The sequence below is a fragment of the Mobula birostris genome, chromosome 1, assembly GCF_030028105.1.
Source record: "Mobula birostris isolate sMobBir1 chromosome 1, sMobBir1.hap1, whole genome shotgun sequence".
In the NCBI taxonomy this organism is placed as follows: Eukaryota; Metazoa; Chordata; class Chondrichthyes; order Myliobatiformes; family Myliobatidae; genus Mobula; species Mobula birostris.
The window spans coordinates 170,158,648-170,172,255 of NC_092370.1; positions in this window are offsets into that span (position 1 = coordinate 170,158,648).

The following is a 13,608-nucleotide window of genomic DNA, read 5'->3' on the forward strand; positions in this document are numbered from 1 at the left end:
CCCTAAAAGAAGTTGTCCCACAGGTTACACACAAATGGGATACATCGTTATTACTCTGGTTGGCAATCAGTGGTGAGCGGTGTGCCGCAGGGGTCAATGCTGGACCCGCAACTATTCACAATATACATTAACGATCTGGAAGAGGGGACCGAGTGTAGTGTATCTAAGTTTGCTGATGATACTAAATTGAGTGGAAAGGCAAATTCTGCAGAGGATATGGAGTGTCTGCAGTAAGATATAGATAGGTTAAGTAATTGACCAAGGGTCTGCCAGATGGAGTACAATGCTGGTAAGTGCGATGTCATCCACTTTGGAAGAAAAAATGGAAGAGCAGAGTATTATTTAAATAGTAAAAAATTGCAGCATGCTGCTGTGCAGAGGGACCTGGGAGTGCTTGTGCCTGAATCACAAAAGGTTGGTTTGCAGGTGCCGCAGGCTATCAAGAAGGCAAATGGAATGTTGGCCTTTATTGCTAGAGGGATTGAATTTAAAGAGCAGGGAGGTAATGCAACTATAAAGGGTACTGGTGAGGCTGCACCTGGAGTACTGTGTGCAGTTCTGGTCTCCTTACTTGAAGGATACACTGGCTTTGGAGGTGGTGCAGAGGAGGTTCACCAGATTGATTCAGGAGAAGAGGGGGTTAGACTATAAGGAGAGATTGAGTTGCCTGGGACTGTACTCGCTGGAATTCAGAAGAATGAGAGGAGATCTTATAGAAACATATAAGATTATGAAAAAGATAGATAAGATAGAGGCAGGAAAGTTGTTTCCACTGGTAAGTGAGACGAGAATTAAGGGACATAGCCTCAAGATTCAGGGGAGTAGATTTAGGACGGAGATGAGGAGGAACTGCTTTTCCCAGAGGGTGGTGAATCTATGGAATTCTCTACCCAAAGAAGCAGCGGAAGCTACTTCAGTAAATATCTTTAAGACAAGGTTCGATAGATTTTTGCATAGAAGGGGAATTAAAGGGTTATGGGGAAAATGCAGCTGGTGGAGATGAGTCCATGGCCAGATCAGCCATGATCTTAGTGAATGGTAGAGCAAGCTGGATGGGCCAGATGGCCTATTCTGGCTCCTATTTCTTATGTTCTTGTGTTCTAACTACTAGAGCAGTGAGGCGTATTGAACATAGAACATAGACATCTACAGCACATTACAGGCCCTGCAGTCCACAGTGTTGTGCTAACCATGTAACCTACTTTAGAAACTGCCTAGAATTTCCCTAGTGCATAGCCCTCTATTCTTCTGAGCTCCATGTACCTATCTAAGAGGCTCTTAAAGGACCCTGTTGTATCTGCTTGCGCCACCGCCACCAGTAGTGCATTCCACGCACCCACCACTCTCTGTGTGAAAAATTTACCGCTGACATCCCCTCAGTACCTGTCTCCGAGCACTTCAAAACTATGCCCCCTCATGTTAGCCATTTAAGCCCTGGGGAAAAAACCTCTGGCTATCCACACGATCAATGCCCCTTATCATCTATCAGGTCACCTCTCATCCTCCGTTGTTCCAAGGAGAAAAGGCCAAGTTCACTCAACCTATTTTCCAATCTATGCTCTCCAATCCAGGCTATATCCTTGTAAATCTCTTCTGTACTCTCTCTGTAGTATCCACATCCTTCCTGTAGCTAGGTGACCAGAACTAAACACAGTACTCCAAGTGGGGTCTGACCAAGGTCTTATATAGCTGTAACATTACCTTACGGCTCTTGAACTCAATCTCATGGTTGATGAATGCCAACACACCATAAACCTTCTTAACAACACTGTCAACCTGCACAGCAGCTTTGAGTGTCCTATGGACATGGACCCCAAGATCTCGCAGATCCTCCACACTGCCAAGAGCCTTACCATTAATGTCATATTCTGTCTTCAAATTTGACCTACCAAAATGAACCACTTCACACTTATCTAGGTTGAAGTCCATCTGCCACTTCTCAGCCCAGTTCTGCATCTTACCTCTGACAAACATCCAGACTATCCACAACACCCCCAACCTTTGTGTCATCTGCAAACTTACTAATCCACCCTTCTTCATCCAGGTCATTTATAAAAATCACAAAGAGGAGAGGTCCCAGAATAGATCCCTGCGGAATACCACTAGTCACCAACCTTCATGTAGAATTCAAACTATCTACAACCACCTTTGCCTTCCGTGGGAAAGCCAATTCTGGATCCATAAAGCAATGTCTCCTTTGATCCCATGCCTCCTTACTTTCTGAAGGAGCCTTGCATGAAGAATCTTATCAAATGCCTTACTGAAATCCATGTACACTACATTCACTGCTCTACCTTCATCAATGTGCTTTGTTACATCCTCAAAGAATTCAATCAGGCTCGTAAGGCACAACCTACCCTTGACTATCCCTAATCAGATTACATCTCTCCAAATGCTCATAAATCCTGCCTCTCAGGATCTTCTCCAACAACTTACCCACCATTGAAGTCAGACTCACTGGTCTATAATTTCCTGAGTTATCTCTACTCCTTTTGTTGAACAAGGGAACAACATTTGTAGTCCCCCAATCCTCTGATACTTCTCCCCTCCCTATCGATGACACAAAGATCATTGCAAGAAGCTCAGGAATCTCCTTGCTCACTTCCCACAGTAACCTGGGATATATCTCATCCAGTCCAGGTGACTTATCTAACTTAATGCTTTTCAAAAGCTCTAGCATATCACCTTTCTTAATGCCTATATGCTCAAGCGTTTTAGTCCACTGTAAGTCATCCCCAGATTTGCCGGAGTCTTTTTCCCCTGGTGAATACTGAAGCAAAGTATTTATTAAGTACCTCCGCTACCTCCTCCAACTCCTTGCACACGTTTCCACTATCGCACCTGATTGGTCTTACTCTCACACGGCTCATCTTCTTGCTCTTCACATACTTGTAGAATGCCTTGGGGTTTTCCTTAATCCTGTTCACCAAGGCCTTCTCATGGCCCCTTCTGGCTCTCCTAATTACATTCTTAAGCTCCTTCCTAACAACCTTGTAGTTTTCTAGAGCTACAACAGGACCTAGTTTCTTGAACCTTTCGTAAGCTTTTCTTTTCTTCTTAACTAGATTTTCTACATCTTTTGTATACCATGGTTCATTAACCCTACCATTCTTTCCCCACCTCAATGGAACATACCTATGCAGAACTCCATGCAAATGTTCCCTGAACATTTGCCACATTTCTGCCATGCATTTCCCTAAGAACATCTGCTCCCAAGCTCCTGCCTAATAGCATAATATTACCCCTATCCCAATTAAATATTTTCCCAAATCCTCTGCTCCTATCCCTCTCCAGCGCTATGGTGAAGGAGATAGAGTTGTGGTCACTACCTCCAAAATGCTCTCCCATCGAGAGATGCAACTCCTGACCAGGTCCATTTCCCAATACCAGATCAAGTACAGCCTCTCCTCTAGTTGGCTTATCTACACATTGTGTCAAGAAACCTTCCTGAACACACCTAACAAACTCCACCCCATCTGAACCCCTTGCGCTATGGAGATGCTAATCAATATTAGGAAAGTTAAAATCTCCCATCACAACAACCTTATTATTATTGTTCAATTTCAGAATCTGCCTCCCTATCTGCTCCTCAATATCTCTGTTGCTATTGGGAGGTCTATAAAAAACACCCAGTAGAGTTATTGTCCCTTTCCTGTTTCTGACTTCCACCCACACTGACTCAGTAGACAATCCCTCCATGACTTCATCCTTTTCTGCAGCCGTGACACTATCGCTGATTAGCAATACCACGCCTCCATCTCTTTTGCCTCCCTCCCCATTCTTTTTGAAACATCTAAAGCCTGGCATACTCAGCAGTAATTCCTGCTCCTGAGACATCCAAGTCTCTGTAATGGTCAGAACGTCATAGTTTCACGTATTGATCCACACTCTTAAGTTCATCTGCCTTGTTTATGATACTCCTTGCATTAAAATAGACACAACTCAAACCATCAGGCTGAGTGCATCTTTGCTCTATCATCTGCCTATCCTTCCTACAAGCTGTCTCTACTTGTGCACCAACCTCCCCATCCTCTGCCTCTCCACTTCAGTTCCCACCCCCCTGCAAATCTAGTTTAAACCCTCCCCAATAGCATTAGCAAACCTCCCCACCAGGATATTGGTCCCCCTCAGATTCAAGTGCAACCCGTCCTTTTTGTACAGGTCATACCTGTCCCAGAAGAGATCCCAATGATTCAGAAATCTGAATCCCTACCCCTTGCTCCAGTCCTTTAGCCATGCCTTTATCCTTCATCTCATTCCATTCCTATTCTCACTGTCGCGTGGCACAGGCAGCAATCCTGAGATTACCATCTTTCAGTTCCTGCTTCTCAGCTTCCTTCCTAACTCCCTGTATTCTGCTTTCAGGACCTCCGCCCTCTTTTCTACCTATGTCGTTGGTACCAATATGTACCACGACCTCTGGCTGCTCACCCTCCCATTTCAGGATATTTGGACACACTCAGAAAGATCATGAACCCTGGCACCTGGGAGGCAAACTACTATCCTTGCTTCTTTTTCATGTCCAGAGAATTGCCTATCTGTCCCCCTAGCTATAGAGTCCCCTATTACAGCTGCAACCCCCTTCCGTTCCCTACCCCTGAGTCACAGGGCCAGACTCAGTGCCAGAGGCACGGTCGCTGTTGCATCCCCCAGGTAGGTCATCCACCCTAACAGCTGTCAAAATGGAGTACTTATTATTAAGGGGGACAACCACAGGGGTGCTCTCCACTACCTGACACCCTCCCTTCCCTCTCCTGATGGTCACCCACTTATTTGTCTCTTGTGGCCCTGGGGTGTCTACCTGCCTGTAGCACCTATCACCTCCTCACTCTCCCTAACAAGTTGAAGGTCATCAAGCTGCAGCTCCTGTTCCCTAACTTGGTCTCTAAGGAGCTGCAGCTCGATGCACCTGGCACAGATGTGGCCATCAGGAAGGTTAGAAGTCTCCTGGACATCCCTCATCTGATACCCAGAACAGAAAACTGGTCTCGCAGTCATACCCACAATTTTTGCTAGAGGGGGGAAAAAAAAATAACCGACCTCGCCTAGACCTGTCCTTGCAGAAGCCCCAATGAGCCAAAGTCCTACTACCCTGACTTGCACTCCGACAACTGCTCTGCTGGACAGTGTCCCTTTTTTATTTTGGAGCATTCTCATCATCCCTGCACAATGACGAGCTACTGTGTCTGCGCACTTCTCCCCAACCTGTGTGAAGCTCACTTCCTCTTTGAATTGATTGGTCCGCCGCTAATGTGCCGAGCCTTTTTTTAACACTCTTCTTAAGCCCCTTTTTTACACTCTTCTCCCGCCCTGTGTGAAGCTCACTCTCTCTTTGAATCAATTGGTCTGCCACTAATGTGCTATATTGGGAGGTCAAATTCCTAGTAAATACATCCACACAACAATATTATCCATACCCTCATGACACAAGCAGAGGATGCAACTGCCTGCGACAAATAGCAAATGTTTGCAAAATGATGCAACTTATCAGTGTAGGCAGATATCGAGAAATTTGCACATCAAAGAAAAACAAGGCTACCCTCCAACTAAATGGAAATTATCAGAAATTGTGCAGGAAGGAAATGCTTCAAGGAGTTGTTGGAAAAGAAGCAAACATCCAGGAGCAGGTTGTTGTAACCAACCTCTAAAAAGCAAGTGATCTTTCAATCCATTAAATCCTCAAAAATGGGGCTGTGTCTTTCCAGGAGAACCTGAATGCGGGATGGTAAAAAAAATAAATACTAAGTTAGTAGCAGCTGTCCAGACACTACAATTCTAATTGGTCTAGGAGAAGGAACAAGTCTCAGTGCAGTGAGTCGATGGAGTTACAGTGAAGATAGCAAAACCGATGATTGGAATAAATTGCAAGTATCTTGGCAGATTTATGTGAGATTATAAGCTGTAGCCATTTGATAACATTCTCGGAAAGGAATCAGCTTGTTTTAAAAAGTCTGCGAATGTATGAACTTTACAAAATTATGGAAAAATGCTGAAAATAGAAAAGCCAACTCAAGATGAACCCTAGACCTTCAGAAGGCTTTTAACAGGATTCAGAGAACAAGCTGTGGCACACACTATGGGCAAATGAAATCAATCTTGTGAGACTGGCAAATGGCACTGAAGATAGTGTCATTATCTCACAGGCACCCAGCTTTGATTCTTACCTCCAGCGCAGGGTGGAGTTGTTGGGCACATGACAGAGAATAGGTTACAGGAAAATAAATGAAGGCATGGGATTGCTCTGAGAGCCAGCATAAACTTGATGAACCAATCGGTTCCCTTCTATTTTGAAAGTGGCCCAAAACATCAACTGTTCTCTTTTCCATAGATGCTGCCTGGCCTGCTGAGTTCCTCCAGCATTTTGTGTGTGTGTTGTTTGGATTTCCAGCATCTGCAGATTTTCTCCTGTTTGTGATAAAAATATAATCAACATTTCCAAAAGTTTCAGTCTACCTGTTGAGCCCAACTTTGAAGATGTGGGTTAGTTTATTCTTATTATGTTCTTTCTTGTTCTTTCTATAGGGGCAAATGAAGTTGAGTTCCCACAAAGATGGCACCAAGTGGCTGCCTCTTTGAGCTCATCTGTGGAAACAGCTTAAATTCCTCTCCTTAATGCCTTTTTCCCCTTTCCAAGATGGTTGGAGTTCTATCGAGGTCCGGATTTGCAAGTGGCACTCAAACTGCAGTTTACAGCGGATGAGTTCCACAACCTGCAGCTCACCAGCTGACTGTTTTCCAACATTCTCCAGGCATGGCTTAGAAGATGGCGCCTCCAGGTTGTGGCCCTGTGGACAACCGATTCCAGGCCAGTGTTGCTGATTGAGGTGTCGTAGGAGATGGAACATCAGGATTTTCACTGCGCCAGATGCATGGAAAGAGGTCGCTGTAGTGAAGCGGTCTCACTCTCCCTCTCTTCCTCTCGAAGGTGGGGAGAGTTTTCTGCCGATTCTCGAGTCGGAGAATCTCAATAAAAAGCAATGCAGCAGACTGTAATATTGTAACAGCGACTGTCGCTTTCCCTTTTCACTGTGAAAATGGGTGATGTTTCTCTGTCCCTTGATAGTAAGAGAGAGAGCCTGTGGCATGACAAACTGTAAGAAAAGCAATAGTTTTTGTTGACTGCAGATCGTGGTATCTCTTTGGGGAGTTTTGCTGTTGCTTGGTGAGTGGTGAGTATTGGCGATTTTTGCTGAAACGGGCAGGGGGGAGGTGGGAGGTTGATGCATTGATACTTTTGATGGTTGCATTGGGGAGGCAGGAGAGTGTGTTTTTGGGGTTCTAATGTTTTTCTGTCATTCATTCTTTTGGAGTTCTGTTTTACGTGGATGCCTGTGAAGACAAGTATTTCAGGTTGTATACTGTACATATTCTATGACATTAAATGGAACCACTTGAACCATTTGAGTGATGTTATTCCTTCTTGTTCAACAGCCTGATGGCTGAGGGGTAATAACTGTTCCTGAACCTGGTGGTGTGAGTCCTGAGGCTCCTGTAACTTCTTCCTGACAGCAGCAGTGGGAAGGGAGCATGACCTGGGTGTTGGGGGTCCCAGGTGATGGTTGCTGCTTTCCTGTGACAATGGTTTGAGTAGATGTGCTCAATGGTGGGGAGGGCTTTACCCGTGATGGACTGGGCCGTATCCACTGATTTTTGTAGGATTGTCCATTCCAGGTATTGGTGTTTCCATACCAGGTCATGATGCAGCCAATCAATATATGTCGACATTGATACTTATTCTTATTACGTACTCTTATTACGTTGCTTTGTGGCTGCAATTAGTGCAAAATGTAAAATTAAGTTACAAGAATAAATAAATAGTCCAAAGGAAAATAACATGGCAGGGTTCACAGGTACATAAGATGTAGGAGCAGAATTAGGCCATTTAGCCTATCAAGTCTGCTCCGCCATTTCAACATGGCTGATCCATTTTCCCTCTGAGCCCCAATCTCCTGCCTTCTCTCTGTACCCCCTCGTGCCCTGACTAATCAAGAATCTACCCAACCTCTGCCTTAAATATACCCACTAACTTGGCCTCCACAGCTGCCTGTGGCAATGAATTCCACAGATTCACCACCTCCTGACTAAAGAAATTCCTCCTCATCTCCATTCTAAAAAGAAACCTCTGTATTCTGAGGCTGTGTCCTCCAGTCTTAAATTCCCCTACCATAGGAAACATTCTCTCGACATTAACTCTATCAATACCTTTTAACGTTTGATAGTTTTCAATGAAATCCCCCTCATTTTTCTGAACTCCAGTAAGTAGAGGCCCAGAACTATCAACCGTTCCTCATATGACAAGCCTTTCAATCCCAGAATAATTTTTGTGAACTTCCTTTCTTGTTCAGAAATCTGATGACAAAGGAGAATAAGCCATTCCTAAAACATTGAGTATGTGTCTTCAGGCTCCTGTACCTCCTCCCTGAGGGGAGCAGCAGAAAAAGGGGTGTCCTTTGATCATGTTAATGATTCAGTATTCTTGTTTTATGTAATTTCCAGTACACATGTACCGGAGAATGAAATAATTTTTACCTTGGATCCAATGCAGCCCAAATACACAATAAGATAAACAAACACAATAAGTATAAATGCATAAGATAGCTTATATACATAGATTGATTGTATGTCCATAAAGTGATACTGGGTACAGGAGTGTCCATACATAAGGTACTCTGACAGGAAATAATAAAGTGGCAGTGGTGGGGTGGGTTAGTGGGTGGAGGTGTTGATCAACCTTACTGCTTGAGGAAGGTAACTGCATTTGAGACTGGTGGTCCTGGTGTGGATACTATATATCCTCCTCCCTGATGGGAGTGGAGCAAACAGTCCATGAGCAGGGTGGGTGGGATCCTCCATAATATTGCTGGCCCTTTTCCAGCAACTTTCTGTATGTATGTCATGTGTATCTATCGGTTGTAAACAACACAGTCTGTGGAGAGTACCGAAAAGCTTGGAACAAATTTAGGCTTCCTGCATCAAGTTGTTCATTGCAGTCACCCTAAAGCTGCTGTCAGTTTCATTTCGCGGTGAAACGGAATTCCGACGATCTCGTTATCAGAGCCAGTGCTAAAGCGATGCTCTGGCCTCATTAACTTTTAATAAATGGCACAACTAGTAAAGCGAGGGAACCGGCTATAATCCAGAGCTCGGGTGATACTGTATGGAGTTCGTATCTTCTCTCTGTGACTGCATGGATTTCCTCTGAATGTTCCAGCTTTCTCAGGCGTATTAAAGACACATGGGTTGGTAGGTTAAATTGCCCTCGTGTGTAGGTGAGTGATCGAATCCAGAAGCAGATGAAGAGAACATAGGGAGAATAAAGAATATGAGATTAATGTAGGATTAGTATAAATGGATGACTGATGGCTGAAGCAGACTCAATGAGCAAGAGGGTATGTTTCCATGTTGTATCTCTCAATGATGTTGTGACTCCATAAGCTGCTCTATCATACACAAGCTGTAGATGGCAGTGTGGTAAAATAAAAATAACTCTCTGTGCATGATCTGGAAATTCCAACATAGTGTGAAGTCTAAAAGTGCATTCTAATATTTAAGCAATGTTCAGCAAGGGAAAGGATTTCGTCAGTTAGGTGAGATGAAAGTTTGCTTTGAGCATGGGGCAGGATAAGTATGAAAATTGTAGCAAGCTTATAAAAATGGTATTGGTGCAATGAGGAAATTGTGCTTGTTTCAGCTGTCCAATCTCCTAAGAAATATCTTCTTTTGATTTGTGTTTTTTTGCTGGTCTTGAAGATTAAGTTTACATGAATTGAGTATATTGTCTTTTTTCTTTACAAATGTTTTACTGTGAATGGCATCTCAACAACTAATTACAAAAACTGAATTTATTGAGAATTGGAAATAAAAGCAGAAAATATTGGAAGTACTCAGCAAGTCAGGCAACAGCTGTGGAAAGAGAAACAGTTAACATTTCAGGACCAAGGTGCCTCACCTGTCACTGTTTTATTGGGGAGGTGGTTCAAGGAAAAGAAACTTCATCTACTTTCCATCAGGCCATAGTAGAAGGTGGAGTGAACATAGATATTGCAGGCTTCACTGACGAAGGGTCCTGGATTTCAAACATTAACTGGTTCTTTTCCTGCCAATGCTACTTGACCTGCTGAGTGTTTCTGGATTTTTTTTTTGGCCTTATGATCAAGTAATCAAGTTGTTTTCTTTGGGATTGGTTAATGGAGGAAGTGAGCAGGAGGGAGAATTTCCTGCTTTTCTTTGAATGGTGCTATCTGCCTGATCTGACCATTGCGGTAAGCAAAAAAAGAGTTTCATTAGCCAAGGATGGTGCCCAAGTCAACGTGGTGTCATTACACAGGAGGCTTCACCTTGCATAATAATCACTTTGGGCAATGGTCTGTGAATTAGACTTAGCCCCACTCAAAGTCTTCACACCAGAGGGAAGGGTGTTTGAACAATTATTCCTGCAATTATTTTGTAGAAAGAAATATTATTTTCTCTCCACTGGATTGAAACACTGAGCACTGTGTGTGATACAGCTAGCCAGCAATTCATAATGGCAGCTTCTGTGTTCCTCCTTAGAAAGATATTTCCCTCTTCCTTCATTGTTCAACTGGGCCTGACAACCTAAACAATTCCAGTCAACTCTTTGTAATGTTATAGTCCAGAGGTCAAATCTCAGATGTCCTTGAGTTCAAGCATACTGAACCTGACTTCATTCACACAACTCTGAAAGAAAAACAAAAGTGGGTGATGTTGAAAGTGGGCTCAGTTTGGAGTCAAGTAATTTTGTGCACCTTGTGTGTCATCATACATGTTGGGAAATTTGCCTCCCCACTTTGGAAGGGTTTTCATTCTTCCCCAAAATGATGGCAACAAAGACGCAACACATAAATTTCATCTGCAGTGCACTGAAAAACAGTTCTGAGTTACGAAACTAGTCCCTACTAGCCTTATTTCCTCTGTGACAAAGTGTTATCAAGGAAAATCACTTAAATCAATCCAGTGTCTCCAAACACAGCCACTTTGCGTATAGGGATACCATGTCTGTGGAGATCTCTCTCAGTGTCCCAGATCGAGGATCATTCCAAGGTACAGCCACTAATGTCTACAACATCTCAGCTTGCTGGATACCGTTGCATTTGAGAAGTCTTCCAACCCCATACCCGATCTACTTTTCCTTCAGCCCGCTGCAGAAAGCATTGCAGGTCTCCCCAGTATGTAGGCATTCAGAAATTGTGCCCACGTTTTTACAAGCATTGCATTTTCATCTCTTGGGAAGTGAGTGAGTGGATACCGCTGTTATGGGAGAGAGTGAGCAGAAAGGGGCCAGTTGAACAGTTCATGTAACTTCCTGTCACAAATGCTTGGATTTAGCACTGAAGAGTATCTAAAATACCATTGCACAAGGAACATGACTCTTTCAAGTGTTGTTTTGCACTCTCTCCCAAAACTTCCGTCATTGCAGCTTCCATAGATCCAGTGGCAATTGTTCCCTTATGATTGAGATAGTGTTGTTTTAAGTACATGAATGCAGTTTTTGAATGACTGTTGTTTGTACTGTGATGTGTCCCACTTAAGCACCAGTGGCAAAGGTTGTTTCTGAAGTGCGACATGCTGACAGTTGTAAGAATTTGCAACAAGTCCATTGGGAATACTGTTCTAAAACCAAAAATGACAGTTTCACTACAGAGTTACACAGGAGAAACTCAGCAACACCATACTATTAATTTCTTAATTGAAGTTATGGCTCATAATATGATTTCCACACACAAAGTGTTTCTATCAATACAATGTTTAAATGCCACAAATTCAACATGGAGTAATTTCTAGGCCAGTGGGTCATACAAATATATACTCTTGCATCATTTTGCTATGCACTTAAATATAGTATTTCAGATCAATGTTAAATTCCTTGTTCACTGACCTTCCAAAAATACCAAAGCATAAATGTGAATTTTTGATCCACTTTAACTCCATCCACCTCTGTTGAAACTGGTAAACAGTTGCAAACACTCTGTTTCAGCTGAAAAGACATCAAAGGTGAAAAACAGCAAAGCAACTCCTGTTGACCACAGAAGTGGACACAGAGGGGGAAGAAATGATGTTAATTTGTCAATATTGTCGTGTTAGCAACTGAAACCGCTTCACACAGCAAAATGGTCAGCCTTTGGCACAAAAACAATTGATCTATAAAATCAGGAGGGGAACAGATGGGGAACCAAGAACTAGAGGGCACAAGTTTAAGGTGGAAGGGGAAGGAATTAAGAGGAACTTGAGGGCAACTTTTAAAATATGAAATCAGCCTATAGAAGAAGAGGTACAAGAACAACTTTCAAAAGACAGAAAAATGGGAACTTAAAGAGCAGATGTGTGGAGAAATTGCAGGTGGTTGTGGGAATGAGAAGGTAATGCTTGTGGGAGATTTCAATTTTTCTGCTTTCAGCTGGGCCACAAAGAGTCCAAAGGACTTGGACAAGGTGCAATTTATGCAATGTGTCCGAGACAGTTTCTTCACACGATGTATAAAGGAACCACTCAGGAAGGAGAAATACCAGATCTGTTGTGAATGAAGTGGTCAAGTTGGGGAGTGCAGTTGGGGAGCACTTTGGTCCAGTGTTCTCAATTCTATTGGTTTTAAAATAGAAAAGGTCCCACAGGCAAAAGTCCTGAACTGGAGCAGGGACTACTTTGAAGGCATTAGGCAGAAACCAGCTGGGATCTACTGGATGACTCTATTTAAAGGCAAAGGAATGGTTGGCAATAGGGAGGCTTTTAAAATGGTCATGTCAAGAGTCCAGGGGCAGATTGTTCCTGGTCGGGTGAAGGGTGGACTTATCAAGTTCAGTGAATCCTGGCTGACAAGATATATCAAAATTTTGGTAAAGAAAAAGAATGAAGCATACATTGGGTACGAGTGAGTCCCTCACTAAATGGTGGTAAGAGTGGGACCCTCACCTCTGACCCTCAACACAGCAGCCCCTCAGGGCTGTGCCCTAAGCCCCTTCCTTTACTCTCTGTATACCCATGACTGTGTCACCACCCACAGCTCCAATCTGCTGATTAAATTTGCAGATAATACTACATTGATTGGCTTTATCTCAAATAATAACGAGGCAGCCTACAGAGAAGAAGTCATCACCCTGACACAGTGGTGTCAAGAAAACAACCTCTCCCTCAATATCACAAAAACAAAGGAGCTGGTTGTGGACTACAGGAGGAATGGAGACAGGCTAGTCCCTATTGACATCAATCAATCTGGGGTTGAGAGGGTGAACAGCTTTAAGTTCCTCAGTATACACATCACTGAGTACCTCACGTGGTCTGTACATACCAGCTGTGTGGTGAAAAAATCACAACAGCGCCTCTTACACATCAAAATGGTTGAAGAAGTTTGGCCTGAGTCCCCAAATCCTAAGGATTTTCTACAGGGGCACAATTGAGACTGGTTGTATCACTGCTTAGTATGGGAACTGTACCTCCCTCAATCGCAGGGACAGCCCAGCACATCGGTGGATATAAACTTCCCACTTTTCAGGACATTTACAGTGACGGATGTGTAAAAAGGGCCCAAAAGGATCATTGGAGACCCGTGTCACCTCAACCACAACTTGTCCCAGCTGCTACCATCCGGGAAGT